The sequence below is a fragment of the Bidens hawaiensis genome, unplaced genomic scaffold (assembly GCF_021521415.1).
Source record: "Bidens hawaiensis isolate Kalapana, Puna unplaced genomic scaffold, B.hawaiensis_p1.1 tig00011955_1, whole genome shotgun sequence".
Lineage (NCBI taxonomy): Eukaryota > Viridiplantae > Streptophyta > Magnoliopsida > Asterales > Asteraceae > Bidens > Bidens hawaiensis.
The window spans coordinates 607,299-624,867 of NW_027491959.1; positions in this window are offsets into that span (position 1 = coordinate 607,299).

Consider the following 17,569-nt stretch of genomic DNA (forward strand, 5'->3'; position numbering starts at 1 on the left):
CAACCATTAGGATCCTTCATCCACAGTCAAGGATCTTTCTTCTAGGATCAAGGATCCTCAGGAGTTCAGCATCAACGATCCTCTGAGATCCATGAAGGGGATATAATCCCCATGCAGACCATAGCTTCGGGTGGACCAACTCCCCTAGCAGACACTTCTTACCTCAGCCACTCTTCTGGAATGCCGACCTTTACACATAGAGAGGTACACATATGATCTTATATCCTTAAATGCTAACCGTGGTTCCATGCAGGATGCAGGTATCAACCAAGCTATGGCTAAGGAACAACAGAAACATAAGAATATGATATCCAGCGTACCAGGGGTGATCTGTCCAATTCCTGAGATACCTGAGGGAAGCCACAAATTGTCCAGATTTGCTCCACCAATATGTGACGCGAAGATCCCGAAACGCTTTCAAACACCCAACATGACCGATCCTGAAGAGCACGTAGCTCAATACAGAGAAAGGATGGAAATCAACCCGATTCCTGAGAGGCTCAAGGAGGCTTGTCTATGCAAAGGCTTTGGAGCAACGCTATCAGGATCCGCTTTGAAATGGCTGCTAAGTCTTCCTCCCTTTTCTGTTACTTCTTTCTCACACTTAGTTAACTTGTTCAACAGTCAATTTTCCTGTAGTAGGAAATTTGTGATGTTAAGTAGTGATTTATACCGAGTTATCCAACCTAGTGATGAATCCCTTATGGATTTTGTTACAAGGTTTGGCAGGGAAGCTCTAGAAATCCCCAATCTTGACATGGCTATTGCTGTTGAAGCATTCAAGATGAGAATTCAGAAGAGCTCCCCCTTTAATGATGATCTTGTGATGACTCCTTGCAGGACTTTAGATGAAGTAAGGAACAGAGCACTAAGGTTCATATGGCTGGAAGATGACAAAAGAATCAAGGAACGGTTAGGGGCTCAACCAAAGCAAGAATCCCCTGACAAGAATAAAGGATTCTCATACAGAAACAACAATTCGAAGCCATACTCCAAATTCAACAATCAAAACGTTCGAGCTGTTGAAGAAGGAGATGATGATGAGGATTACCCCAGCATCTCAGAATATTTCTTCTCCATAGATACCCATGTCTTGATTTGTGTAATGAAGGATCTAGGGGAGAAGGCAAGGTGGCCCCGAAAGAACGAGAAATCAACCACCTTCAGAGACAAATCCAAATGGTGTGCTTTCCATGAGGATTTTGGCCACATGACGGACGATTGCATCGGTTTGAGGAGGGAAATCGAATACCTCCTAAGCAAGGGCCACTTTAAGGAACCGTTGGGAAGAAAGAAGTCCATGATCCAGGATCCTGAAAAGGCTCCTCAAACAGCAACTCCGCCCCCACCAGATGCTCAAGTGATCAAATTCATTTCCGGTGGCTCAGACATATGTGGAACTTCTTTCTCAGCAGCTAAGAGGCTGGCCAAGGAAACCAAGTTGGATAACGGGGAACGACCGATTATATCCACCACCTTGACAACAGAAAAAAGGATCTTCTTCGATGAAGAAGATAAATCAAGCATCCAGGATCCCCATCATGACGATTTGATTGTTACTTTGTTTATTGCTAAACATTATGTACGCAGGATCCTTGTCGATAGTGGAAGCTCGGTCAATATCATCCAACACGATGTGCTATAGAAGATGAATATACCAGACTCGGAGATCATCCCAAGGACATCGGTGCTAGTCGGCTTCAGTGGCGAGACCAAGAAAACATTGGGGGATATCAAACTCCCAATATACATCGAAGGGTTAAATTCTTATAAAAAATTTTGTGTTATAGATAACCTTTCTTATTGCAATGTTATTTTGGGCAGACCTTGGCTACATGGGATGAAGGCAGTGGCCTCTACCTACCATCAATGCATCAAACTACCAACTCCTTGGGGAGTAGTAAGGATAGATGGTGACCAAGTTGAAGCCAAGAACTACTATTCTTCATTAATGAAGCCAACAGCTAAACAAACGATAGCATAGCAACCACAACAACATCCTAGGGACGTGCTGGAAGCTTGGGAGAAAGACATAAAGGAAGTGTCCTTGGATCCCGAGGATCCAGATGTGAAAGCGTTCCTAGGATCCAGTATCCCTAGTGAGATCGAGGAGGATATAATATCCTTCCTAAAATGAAGAAAGTCCATGTTTGCCTTCAAACATTCAGACATGACAGGTATTTCTAAGGAGGTAATTACTCACAAATTAGGCCTTGATTTATCTGTTAAACCCGTCCATCAGAAGCGAAGGAAATTCGCTCCTTAGAGGAACACGATCATACAAGAAGAAGTTGAAAAACTTCTTAAGGCCGGTATGATTAGAGAGGTTAAGTATCCTCAATGGTTAGCTAATGTGGTTGTTGTTTCTAAAAAGAATGGAAAGTGGAGGGTTTGTGTCGATTTTACTGATTTAAACAAGGCATGTCCCAAAGATCCTTTCCCGTTATCACCTATAGACTCCATGGTGGATGCGACGGCAGGACATGAGTTTCTTACATGAAAGGATGCTTTCTCTGGATTTCAACAAATTCAGATGAAACCATCTGATCAAGAGGATACAACATTCATGACTCCTACCGACATATACTGTTATATTGCTATGCCATTCAGACTAAGAAATGCAGGGGCGACATATCAAAGACTAGTGAACATGATGTTTAAGGATCAGTTAGGCAAGACTATGGAGGTCTACATAGATGATATGGTGGTAAAGTCAAAGAGAGCTAAGGATCACCTCAGAGATCTTGAAGAAGCATTCAATATCCTCGACCAATATAACTTGAAACTGAGCCCGTCAACATGCCATTTTGGTGTTAAGGCTGGAAAGTTTCTAGGATACATAGTGACCAAGAGTGGAATAGAAGCGAGCCTCGAGCAGATAGAAGCCATCATCAACTTGAAATCCCCTGTGAATGCTAAGGATGTCCAGAGGCTAACGGGAAGAATAACTGCTCTCAACAGATTCATTTCCAGATCCTCGGAGAAGTGCAAAGACTTCTATGACATCCTCAGAAAGAATAAGAAGTTCAAGTGGATGGAGAAGCATGAAGTTGCACTTAAATCCTTAAAGAATTACTTATCCTCAGCACCAGCTATGATGAAGCCTGTGGATGGAGAATCTTTATATCTATACCTAGTTGTTTCAGGAAATGCAGTAAGTGCCGTCCTCGTGAAGGATCATGAGGGTGAACAACATCCCGTTTATTATGTAAGTAAATGTCCTTTAGATGCGGAAGACATGTAATCTCATTTAGAAAAATTAATTCTTGCACTTATTGTGGCTTCTACTAAATTGAGACATTACTTTAAACGCATACTATTATTTTGAGAACTAATTATCCTGTTAAGAATGTGCTTAGAAAACTAGAATTATAAGGAAAGATGGCCAAGTGGGCTGTGAAGCTGAGTGCATATGATATTCAGTATGAGCCCAAAACAACCATCAAATTGCAAGCACTAGCAGACTTTGTGGCTAATTTCTGCAGTGATATGCAAAAGGAAGCTGATTTAGAGGTCTAATTACTAGAAGAAACCAAGGATCCTTGGATCCTCTTCACAGATGGAGCATCCAATGTAAGAGGGACAGGATTAGGTATCCTACTGAAATCGCCACAGGGGGACATATTAACCCAGTCTATAGCCTGTGAGTTCCAAGCAACAAATAATGAGGCAGAATATGAAGCTCTGATCGCAGGTTTGCAATTAGGTAAGTGCATGAGGATCATGTATCTTCAAGTATATATAGATTGATTGTTGATAACAAACCACTTTAATGGCTCATATGCTGTTAAAGGTGAAAAACTAATCAAATATCTAGATGTTGTGAAGGAATTAGCAAAATCCTTCGAATTGTTTAGTATTGATTAGGTCCCAAGGGAAGAGAATGCTGGAGCAAATGCTTTGGCAAATTTAGCCTCATCCTTGAAAATTCCAAAAGATACGAAGATTCCAATCATTCATATACTCTCGCCAGCAATAGGAGAACAAGAAGTTTGGAAGATAACAACTGACAAACAAATTGTACTCTGGGATCCATCCAATGTTGTAAAAGTAGGTCTACAAGGCCGAGTACTCTCCGAGTACTCGCTACAAGGTATGGTGCCGAGGGGAGTTTCTTTACCTCCGCCTAGTTACTAAAAATTGTTTAAAGGTGGTTAACATTAGCCAGAATCACATCTAATCGGTTAACTTGTGTCTATTTTGACTTAAAAAATACAACATAATTCATATTTTTATAATATTATAGAATGAATATCATTTTATTAATTAATGATTAACATTTTTTAGAATAATTTAATGTTTAAAAATGTATTTCTCTTATTTATATTGATATTCACTTATTTTGTTTTAAGTATTAGTAAACTTATGATATTTGAAATATATATATTACCCAAAAATGAATTTTCTCTATATTTATTTTGTCTGAGTACTCTCCGAGTACTCCCCGAGTACTCCCTCCAAGGGGGTCGGCCGCCTAGGGACCGCCTAACGACTTTTGCAATATTGGATCCATCATCCTCAAATAGTCAAGGATCCTGGATCCTCCCAATCAAAAAATACATCCAAGATGGAGAAATCCCAGCCACAGAGAATACGAAGTCCTTCAAACTCAAGGTATCACAATATATTTTATTACATGATATTTTGTATAGAAAATCTCTTGCAGGTCTATACTTGAGGTGTATCGAGGATCCTGAAATTCAAGAGGTGCTCAAAGACTTTCACGAAGGAGATTGTGGTAATCATACTGGAGGTAGAGCTCTGTTTTCTAGGATTCTAAGAACATGATACTTCTGGCCAACCATGAAGAGAGACGCCATAGAGTATTCAAAGAAGTGCGATGCTTGTCAAAGGCATGCAAACATTCTTCATCAACCAGCAGAACCGATGTATCCTATATCCTCTTCATGGCCTTTCATGAAATGGGGATTGGATATTGTTGGCAAGCTACCAAAGGCACCAGGAGGAAAAGTATTCATGCTTGCAATGACTGACTACTTTTCAAAGTGGATAGAAGCATAAACTTTTGTTCAAGTCCGTGAAAAAGAGGTGATATCCTTCATTAAAAGAAATATTATTACTAGATTTGGCATTCCTTCAAAAATTATTTGTGACAATGGTTCCCAGTTTATCGGGAAAAGAACCACTAACTTTTGTGACAGTTGGGGAATCACGATGATTACCTCTACTTCAGTGCATCCTCAAGCTAATGGCCAAGCGGAATCAAATAACAAGATAATCATAAACAATTTGAAGAAGAAACTAGGATCCAAGAAATGCAAGTGTGCCGAAGAGCTACTTTATGTTCTTTGGGCTGATAGGACAACACCCAAGAATGCAACATGCCAAACACCTTTCTCATTGGTGTTTGGATCAGAAGCAGTAATCCCTACATAGACGGTGGTTCCAGTTAATCAAGCAACGTTGAGTGAGTTCTAGTTAATCAAGCAACTTATCATACAACCACTACATGCATCATATACGTATCCGAAGATACGTAGTCCACTATCTAACCTGCTCACCTTATCACTTAGCCTCTTATTTACACCTACCACTTTGCCACTTTATTAACGTATAACGTTATGCCACTCTGCCACTTTAATGACGTAGTCACGTATAGGCTTACCCTACCACGTACTATCGTCATGCCACTAACACTCTTACTAGACTCTTGCCACTTCTAACACGCTCTACCTCTACTTGCCTCCAACACGCTTCATATCATTTACATAATAAGCAAGCCACATCATAGCCTTCATACACACTAATAACCACTTGGCAATCACTATCCTTGGCAATACGTGCAATATCCGAAGATCGTTTACGTACCGACAAACATTATATAATAGCTACCTCGTATAACATCTATAGCATACACTTACCACTTAAGTTAAGTGTATTCACACTTCACATCGAGTATGCACATATCCCCGAAAACTTAACAAGGAAATGGGGCTAGAAACTCACCTCAATGCGGTTGCGTTCACCGTTTACGGTTATTCCCTTCTTGAGCTGTGCACGACTAACTGTATAATAATTATACGTATCAATAAACTATCACTACACATGTCGTCTTTCTAGTTTAATTATTACCCTCAACGAACGGGGGTCCGGGGGCAGCGCCCCTGGCAGCGGGGTTCTAGGGGCGGCAGCCCCTAGCAGGGTCCAAGGGGCAGAGCCCCTGGCTGGGGTTGAGCTGGCTATAATGAATCAAAGTTAATTCTTTACCAGATCGCACTCTAATTCGCTATCCAGATCACATTCTGATTCGCTATTCAGATCACATTCTGATTCGTATCCATTCTTAGCTGATTCGTTAATCTAGTTCGTCATCTTCCATAACGAATTGGGCCTTAACCAATCAGTCCATAACGAAACAGTCCCTCTAACGAATCGCCCATCTAATTCGTTATATTCTCTAACGAACTGGCTATAATGAATCAAGGTTAAATCGTTACCTTTTCCCCTAACGAAACAGACACGAACTAGAGCTAATTCGTTACGCTCCCTCAGGTGAACTAGTTAGCGAATCACCTCTGGTTCGTTAGTCTTCCGTTAGCGAACTAGGGTTAGGTCAGGTAATGTCAGAACATTCCCTGACATACCTTACCTCATATTAACTTTTCCGACGCTGCCCGCCGGAAAGCCGCCGGAAAACCGCGGATTCGCCGGAAAAACGTATTCCAGCACCGTTTTCATCGTTTTTCGTCCCGTTCGATCAAGATCTGAGCTAGGGTGACACCTAAGCTCATCTTAGGTTCGGTTTATACCCGATTCCACCGGATCTCGTGACTTTAACGGTTTAACGGTGTCGGCTCCTCGTTTCGCAACTAGATCTAACAGTTTTGGACCTCTACAATATTATACTAACATTACCTCGGGTCGGAACTCGGTTCTCGTTCTTCTTCTTCTTGGTTTCGGCTTAGAGAGAGAGAGAGTAAGATGAGAGAGAGAGCTAAGTGTGTGTTTTGGTGGTGTATGGAGTATGAGAAATGAATGATAATTGGTGATTTAAGGTTTATATAATTATGGATCATGGGCTTAGGCCCATGGTCCTTCCCTCTTTCCTTCATAATCCAAGTCCATAACCCATATCTATTACCCAACACTAGCCCGACCCATACCAACTCCTACTCTATTTATTTATTTCCCGATAACCCGAGTAAACTTTCCCTCTATTATTAAATAATATAATTAATATTATTTTGGAAATTTCGGGATGTTACAATTTGCTCACTATGGAAGACAATAGGTTACCAAGAGCATGGAATGCTATCCTCCTCAAGAAGTACTTTTTCTTATTAGGATCAAGTATCCTCTGAGGATCAAGTATCCTCTGAGGATCAAGTATCCTTAAAGGATCGAGGATCCTGGAATCGGTAATATCTATCTGAGCACTTATTCAGTTAAGATTTTTATTTATTTAAGGATAACATATTCTTAACATTTGTACTTTCCAAGTTTTAAGTAACAATGCAGGGTATTAATAAGATATTCAATGATCAAGAAGTTGGCTACCTCTCCTCTACATTTAAGGTACTTTACTATTTCCCTTGGCCTAGCCCACGATTAAGGTATGACCCCCGATGGTCATATCTTCTAAGGTATAAAGGTTTTCACCTTTCTTATGAATTAGAGTTTCTACACTCTCACCTGTAGCGCACGTTATCCAACGTATAGTTCGGGGCAGCGGGACCAGTACACGCTTAGTGACTGAAAATTTCATTGTCTTCGGCTATATGGAGGATCCTACGATTTATGGTAGACGTACCATACCACCGGTTTATAACATTTTCATGTTATCTCACGCTTGGGCTAAATCCTAGTTTGGGCGAGTCCCTAGTTAACATCTATATATTGGGCTTGTCCCCAGTTACACGGGTTTGTCCCTAGTTACACGGGCTTATCCCCAGTTGCACGGGCTTCTCCCCAGTTTATTTAATGGGGCTGTCCCCAGTTTGACGGGTCTAATCCCAATTGATTTTATAAGTTATTTGCAACAGATGTCCTAAGTTCAACTACAAGGATAAAGACTTATGGATTCAAAATCCTTAAACTTACGTCTACAAGGATCGAGGAAGGATCATTACTTATGGTAACCTAGGTCTGATTAGACCTTATGGTATAATTTCTGTTTGCCCATTTGCATTTGTTTAACTAAGATCATTATAAATCTTTTTATTTGAAGATTTAAAATCTTTGAATTGTTTCTAAGGATATTCTATCCTAAAAAGTTTTCTTTTAATTATTTTTTCAAGGATATTCTATCCTAAAATTTTTACACTTATTTTTTACAAGGATATTCTATCCTAAAATTTTCACTCAAGATTATTTCTTAAAACTTTCAATAAAGCTAAGACCATATCAAACAAACTTTCAACGTAATCAATAACAGGCTAATAGTCAAAAGTTTTTGATTGTTATTAATCATAAGTCACCTGGACTTATCCAAAATCCTTAACCCGGATTTCACCATACTAAAGATGGACCATCCATCCTGTTTAAGCTGGTGTTACTAATTATTCATAGAGTGCAAGAAAATAAAGAGAACAGGGGCACCAAAGGCTTCATCCCCACAAACAGAGGATCCATCCACCTTTGACACCCCTTAAAATTGTCTTAAGGATCACTGATCCTTCAACCTAGTTACTATTTTTTGTTACAAATCATTATCCTTGAAAACATGATCACAACAAAATAAAGAAAAATAGGCTCAGGCCTTGTCTTCATCATCCTTCATCGCCCATTTACGCAACCTCCTCGGCCTCTGCTGCACCTGCTCCTTCCTCAGCATCCATCACCTCTTTGGCTCCACTCATTCCAGCTTCATTCCCATCCAGCATCGCCACGTCCTCTTCACCACCTATAGACACCAGACTTTCTTTCCATTTCTCAACATCCCAAACAGCCTTGTCGAAGGCAGGATCACCAGCCTCTGTCGCCATCTTGATCCTGGCCTGCAGAACTGTTCTCGCGGCCCACATCTTAGCCTCTTCTGTAGCCTATTTGACCTCGTCTTGGTGTCAGGCTTCTGCTGAGGATAGCTGATCCTCCAGTCGCTTCTTATCCTTGGAAAGCTGAGCCATGGCCTTATCCTTTGCAACTGTCGCGCTTCCCATTCCCGAGAGGTTCTCGCTCATTTGATTTACAATCTTCTCGTAATGGTCCTTGCAAGCGTTCACAGCCTGTTGCCAACAGTTAAGTGAAAGTTAGAAGGATATTGGATCCTTAAATTCAAGACGAAAGGATACATGATTCTTACAGTGAGGATCATATCAAAATGGGTCTCGGGCTTGGAGGATCTCTTTCTTTTGGAAGCAACTGACTTAGCTCTGGTAGTCGTGGTCTTTGGTTCGGAGGTGGCTGCTGCCTTCAAAGCCTCCTTCTTGATGCTTTGGGGAGTAATCATGCTGTCAATATCTTCCAAGGAGAACTTGTTAGCAGGCTTCTGGGATTTCTGAGCGCCGACATAAGCCAAACAAAAGATAAGTATTTTATCTTACTTTATTTATTCCTACTTATTATGCAGATACTAATCTTACTTGACATGTTGGAGTCTGAAGAGATGTCGCAGAAAGCTTCAACAAATATTGCTTGAAAGGTCCGAACCTCGGTATCCAGGGCAAGGAATGTTTTCGTTCTCTCTTCTGTTCCAGGTAGTTTGGCCAAAGAGGCAAAGTTCTCAACTGCAAATAAGATGAAAAACAGATTCAGAGTTAGGTCTATTATCACATATTGTGTCTTTGTTAAGGATCCAGGATCCTACCCTTCTTAACCCAAGTCAGAGGTAAATCAGTCCCCCCGGGTATAGAGTCACTATCCATAAAGAAAAATTGATTCCTCCAGAAGGAATCGTTTAGGGTTACTTTTGATATGGGGTTGGGTTGACGAGGTTTGCACTTAAGTAAAAACCGATTTGAAAATAGTTCCTGGTGGAAACAGTGACCGGAATTCATCGACCTCAGGGTCAGTGAACTTACAAATCTCCATAGAAGGATTGGCGATAAGGTACTGAGGCTGCATCTCCGTCAGTTCGGAACCATCGGAGGACTGGTCGGAATGTTTAGAGGGAGAAGAAGAAGAAGCGACGGACATGTTTATCAGAATAATAAAAGAATAGAGAGAGAAAAGGATACCTGCTGAACGGACGGGATATGTGATTATAAATGGATCATAGGGATCACATATATAGGCGGTTATGATTAATATCAAGGGTTTGATAATAATTACCTCTGGCAGCTGTCTAATCGGTTAATCTTTTTGCAGGGACTTAAATTTCGAAATGCCAGCTGTAAAGCATAAACACCCGCCATTTTGGGGGCAATTGTTAGGGCATAGAATTTATGCTGAGGATCCTCTATCCTTGTTCAATTTGTGGATCACTTATCCTTACGATATGTTCCTGATTGTAAAGGATCAAGGATTCTTGGTTTTATATGTTTACTAATAGTTGTATTTGAATGGTGTTGTGTTTATTAGATATAACAGCTGGAGGACTGAGTCATCCTATTCTTGCGCTACTGGAAGACTTCCGCACGTGGTCAATGATGATGAACGGCTAGTTGAGTGGTGGTGTGAAAGTAGGGATTTAGTTAGTTATTATTTTTTGTTTATAACCGAGATAATGATCAGTTAGAACATACATGTATCACACACACTCTCGAGCATTCTCCCATTCATAGATCGCACTCAGTTTCCGTTGTAACACTAATCGGTATCTCCACCATTTGTAACCTTTTTTGATATTAATAAAGTGGTGATCGACGATTTGTCATCACCCGGGGTTTTTTTCCTTTGATCTAATCGAGATCAAGGGGTGTTTCCTCGCAACAATTCACGGTGTTCATCATTATTTTATTCACATATTCATTATTATTATCATAGCACTATACCTCACAATTACGGATTTGGATACATTATCCTTAGCAGATTTTTGTCCAAAACATAAGTCTTCACCAACTTTCATTCAATTCATACGATAACCTGTATACGCACATAAAATATATATAATTTTGTCAACACATGGTTGAGTGAGTAAAGCACCAGTTTTTGACACTACAATAATAATATATAAGAGAAAACTTAAACTGTTCCTGTGAGATAACAATTAAGCCATAGCATGTATATAATTCAAACAGATAATAAATAAATCGGTAAACCTTTGCCATGGGAATCGGGCATTGGTTACCAAAGATGGGTTGTCGGTGAAACCATTGTCATGCGATGCCGGCCATTACGACGGTCGTATGATCATACTATTAATGATGGACCTCCCCGAATGCGGTAAAATAAAAAAAAAGTAAGCAAATAGCAAGTTAGGCATAAACTGATATACATACAATGATTAACAGTTGCAGTTGAATACTATATAATAGGAAAATAGATAACGTACGCATATTGATGTGGTCTAAAATATACATATTATTATACGTATATTTTCTACACTTTTAATATCCTTTGAGCTAGTTTCTGATAAATAATACTCATAAATAGCTCATATTTTGAATTATAAACGTTTTAAGAAACATTGAGCTAAAATGAGCCAATCGCCCTAACCATATTTATCGGTTTTTATAATTTGTGACTACAAATTATAATTAAGAATCACCATTGGTTAGGTGTTTAATTCTAAACAAAAGTAAGTCATTATAGGTGAACTTAAATGACATTATCATAATTATAATTTTGAAATTACAAGTATAAAGAATATATAAGGAAATAAATATATGTTTGTTGGTGTTCCATTGCACGGAGCACGTGAGGATTAAAAGAAAGAAACTTAAAGGACTCATAAATCAATAAGCTAAAGTTTATATTTCAAGTACGTTAGCAAAAGCCAATGGAGTTCGGTGGATGACATAACATCTGATCAAAAGTTGTAGGAATATGTCAAGGTGTAATGGGCCTCGTTGACTTAAGTTAATTACAATAATTAATGTCTCAAAATTCGGAGAGCTTGGCTTAGGTTTTCGTGACTGCATATAAAATAGAACATGTTCACAATTTATAGGGGGAGACGCCAGAAAGGGGGACCACCCCTGTGTTGACGGCCACTATCAAAGGAAAAAAAAAATTCTACTGCCGTGGGTGTGGTTCAAAACAGAAAGGAGGCGCCACTAAGCTTTGGTTGAGATTGGTTCAAAAGGAATTCAATCAAGCAAACATACATCTAGAACTTGAATTATTTTTATTCTTTTGGTTGAACGGTAACTTTACTTTTGTTTTGTTTCGTTTGTAATTATGATTGGCTAAACTTTATATTGTCTAAGTTTGGATGAATACTTTGTAGACTCGTTTTATTTTTGTTTTTGGATTAATATTGATTGGTTCATGTTTTGGTAAAGTTTTTATTGTATTTGGTTGTGATGCATATGCGTATTTGGTATTAATTTATGATCAATTTACTATTCCGTATGCGTCTTCGTTAATGTCTTTCATGTATGGATGCATATTAGGTTGTTTACTGTGTGTTTACAACTAGTTTATGGTTTATTGTTAGTGTATTCCATAGGAACGGTAAGTGAGAGTTTAGAGATACCTTAAATTCAGCCACTTGAGAGACTGGGAGGTAATTAGAGGTCGTCTGTTTTGGTCTTTTTCGGGTTTGGGTAGTGATTGCACAAGAGTGAGTTACCCTAGATACCTTTAGATTCTTATAGATCCGAGTTACAATTGAATTCACTAAGAATACCCCTTTATGCCTTAGGGTGTTTTGTGATTAGAGAGACCTGGAGGTAATTTAATCTTTGGGTACCTTAGCATAGTTAGGTAAGGTGAGACCGGGAGGTGATCCGAACCATTAAACCATTGAGCTTACATGATATTTAGGGTTCTAAGGTATAGTGGGTGACACCGGGAGGTGATCTAGCATACTTTATTTGTTTCCTAAGGTTCATATTTTTAGAATCCGACTACCAATCATAAATCCAATTCTAAGAGTTTACGAGTTAACTAGTAGGATTCCTTGACTAAGTAGTTATATCCCCTGTTTAAGTTCTATTCCGATTTATCTGTTGTTAGGGCACAAATAATATATGCTGAGGATAGGTTATCCTTGAGACACGTCTGAATCAACTATCCTTGACCAAAGTTCGGGAGTTGAGCCAAGATCGAGGATCCTTAGTATTTCATGTTACTAATGATTGTTTCTTATGTGTAGGTTAATATTTGATAGGTATAACGGCTGGACGACCTGGTCAACCTATTTACTCGCTGCTGGACTCACGAAGCACGTGGTCAAAGTGTGCAAACAGCTAGTGGGAGAGTGGCGCAAAAATAGGATTAGTTGTAATTTATCTTTTTGTTTATAATGAGATTATGATCAATTAGATTAGTCACTGGTAACTTCGCACACTTGAAGAATATTCAGAACTCTTTCTAGCAGTACACACACACACACACACACGTAGAAATCATTGTATTATTGATCGTAATCTCCACCATTGTAACCTCTTTTTTTGATTAATAAAGTAGTTTATAGACGATTTGTCATCACCCGGGGTTTTTTTCCGGCGATCCGACCAAGATCAAGGGTTTTTGCTCACAACAAATCATTGTGTTCATCTATATTTTTTTTTACATATTCACCATTATCATTCGAAGCACTAAACTTCACCGTACAAATTTGGTTACATTATCCTTTGTTGATTTTTGACCAAAACAATTTGGCGCCCACCGTGGGGTAGTTGGTGCTATAATCCATATTATTTCCTATCAATTTTCAACCTTTTTACCTATACTACTATCAATGGCCTCTCAACAAACCTCTGCTTCAACCACGGTGCCATCTTTGGTTTCACTCTCATCAAGATCTTCACTTCCAATGCCTCCTCCACTTGCAGGAGCTCCGAAGACCACCACTGCTGGAAACAAGACGCATATCCTAGTCTTCCAGAGCTTAAAAACCATTGCTTCCACTTCAGTGGTTAACTCTAACAATGATGTGAGATCAAGGACTAACCAGAAGATCCTACGTGAGATCAAGGATCTCAAGAAGACTAAGAGGCCAGCAGAGGATCAGACTCCCCTGATGCCTAGGATGCTGGATCTCACCACTCTAGGATCCTTGGCTCAACTGGCTCAAGGATCATCTATCCTACAACCATGGTCCATGGGTGGGTCAGCAAGCTCAATGATCCTCAATTTTCAAGCAAGGATCACATGCCCTTCATCCAGGATCCATAGGTCAGCAAGCTCAAGGATCCATAATTTTCCAGCAAGGATCATCTATCCTTCATCCAGGATCCATAGGTCAGCAAGCTCCGGGATCCTCGTTCCTCCAGCAAGGATCATCTATCCTTCAACCAGGATCCACGGGTCAGCAAACTCAATGATCCTCTTTCCTTCAGCAAGGATCTTCAATTGTTCAACCAGGATCCTCTGGGTTGTATCATTAGGGATCCTTCAACTTCCAGCCTCAAGGACCCTTCTTCCAGAATCAAGGATCCTCGGGACTTCAGCATCAAAGGTCCTCAGAGGTCCATGAAGGAGACATCATCCCCATGCAGACTATTGCCTCCAGTGGACCAACTGCCGTAGCAGATGCTTCTTATCTCGGCTACTCTTCAAGGATGCCGACGTTCAATCAACAAAGAGGTAACACATATAGTCCCATATCCTTATACACTAACCTTGGTTCCATGTAGGATACATGTATCAATTAGGCTATGGCTAAGGAACTTTAGAAGCTTAAGGATATGATATCCAGCGTGCCAGTAGTGGTCCGACCAATTCCTGAAATACTAGAAGGGAGCCACAAGCTATCCAGTTTTGCTCCACCAATTTGTGACGCTGAAATCCCAAAACGGTTACAAACCCCCAACATGAAGGTGTACAATGGAACCACCGATCCAGAAGAGCATGTGGCTCAGTATAGGGAGAGGATGGAGATCAATCCAATTCCTGAAAAACTCAATGAGGCCTGTCTATTCAAGGGCTTTGCGTCCACATTGATAGAAGCTGCACTTAAATGGCTGCTAAGTCTTCAACCCTACTCTGTTACTTCTTTTTCGCATTTATTTAACTTGTTCAACAGCCAGTTTTCTTCTAGTAGGAAATTTGAAAAGTTAACTAGTGATTTGTATAGAGTTGTCCAACATTATGATGAATCCCTAAGGGATTTTGTTACGAGGTTTGGTAGAGAGGCCCTAGAGATCCTTAATCTTGATATGGCTACGGCTGTTGAAGCGTTCAAGATGGGGCTACATAGGGGCTCCCCATTTTATGACGATCTTGTGATGACCCCATGCAGGATGTTAGATGAAGTTAGAAACAAGGCACTCAGGTTTATAAGGCTAGAGGAAGACAAGAAGATCCAAGAACGGTTAGGGGCTCCAACAAAACAAGAATCTCCTGAAAAGAAACAAGGATCCTCCTTCAGGAACAAAAAATCGAAGCCTTATTCCAAATTCAACAATCAGAATTTTCGAGCAGTCGAAGAAGGAGACGATGATAATGAAGATTATCCAAGTATTTCTGAGTATTGCTTCTCTGTTGATACTCATGGTTTGATTTGTTCCATGAAGGATCTAGGAAAGAAAGCAAGGTGGCCTCGAAAAAATGAGAAAACAACATCCTTTAAAGACAAATCCAAGTGGTGTGCATTCCATGAAGATTTTGGCCATCAAACCGATGATTGTATTGGTTTAGGGAGGGAAATTGGATACCTCCTAAGCAAGGGTCATTTCAAGGAGCTCTTAGGAAGACAAAAGTATAGGATCCAGGATCTTGAAGGTGTCCCACATAAAGCAACTCCGCCCCCACCAGATGCAAAAGTCATCAATTTCATCTCTGGTGGCTCGGATATATGTGGAACTTCCTTCTCCTCGGCCAAGAGGCATGCTAAATAAACAAAGTTGGAGAACAGGGAGCGACCTGTCATATCCACTACTTTAACAACTGATAAGAGAATCTTCTTTGATGAAGAAGATAAGAAGAGCATCCAGGATCCTCATCAAGATGGTTTGATTATAACTTTGTTTATTGCTAATCATTATGTGCGCAGGATCCTAGTTAATGGAGGAAGTTCGGTCAACATTATTTAGTACGATGTGCTCAAGAATATGAATATCCCATATTCAGAAATCGTTCCCCAATCATCGGTGCTCATTGGTTTCAGCAGAGAGACTGAGAAAACAATGGGGGACATCAAACTTCCTATATACATTGAGGAAATAAATTCTTACCAAAAATTTTGTGTTATAGATAATTTGTCTTGTTGCAATGTTATTCTTGGTAGGACATGGCTACATGGAATGAAAGCTGTAGCGTCTACTTATCACCAGTGTATCAAACTACCAACTCCTTGGAGGGTAGTGAGAATAGACGGCGACCAAGTGGAAGCTAAGAGCTATTACTTCTCATCCATAAAGCCAACAACTAAGCAAATGGTAGCATAGCAACTACATCAATATCCTAGGAACGTGCTGGAGGCTCGAGAACAAGACCTAAAAGAAGTATCCTTGGACCCTGAGGATCTAGACGCAAAAGTTTTCCTAGGATCCAGTATCCCTACTAAGATTGAAGAGGATATAATATCCTTCCTCAAGCAACAAAAATCTACATTTTCCTTCAAGCATTTAGACATGGCAGGTATTTCAAAAGAGGCAATTACTCATAAACTAGGCCTTGATAATTCAATTAAACCCATTCACCATAAGTGAAGGAAATTCTCTCTTGAGAGGAATGCGATCATATAATAAGAAGTTGAAATACTTCTTAAGGCCGGTATGATCAGAGAGGTTAAGTATCCATGATGGTTGGCTAATGTTGTGGTTGTTTCAAAAACTAATGGAGAGAGGAGGGTATGTGTCAGTTTCACCGATTTAAACAAGGCATGTCCCAAGGATCCTTTCCTATTACCACATATAGACTCCATGGTGGATGCAACAGCAGGACATGAGATGCTTACTTTTATGGATGCTTCCTCTGGATTTCAACAATTTCAGATGAAACCATTTGATCAAGAAGATACAACATTCATGACTCCTACTAGAATATATTGCTATATTGCCATGCCTTTTGTACTAAGAAATGCAGGTGCGACCTATCAACGTTTAGTCAACATGATGTTTAAAGATCAAATAGGAAAGACCATGGAGGTATATATAGACGACATGGTAGTCAAGTCCAAGAAGGCTGAAGATCATCTTAAAGACTTGGAAGAAGCCTTCAATATCCTTGACCAGTATAACATGAAACTCAATCCATCTAAATGCCATTTTGGTGTTAAGGCGGGAAAGTTCCTTGGTTATATGGTCACTAAGAGGGGTATAGAGGCTAGCCCGGAACAAATAAAGGCCAATATTAACTTATAGTCACCCGTGAATGCAAAATATGTGCAAAGGTTGACTGGAAGAATTGCGGCCTTGAATAGCTTCATCTCCCGATCTTCGGAGAAGTGTAAGGATTTTTATGATATCCTTAGAAAGAATAAAAAGTTCGAGTGGACGGAGAAACATGAGGATGCACTCAAAGCCTTGAAGGATTAATTATCCTCAGCACCATCGTTAATGAAGCCAACAGATAGGGAACCCCTATCCTTGTACCTAGCCATCTCGGGAAATGCAGT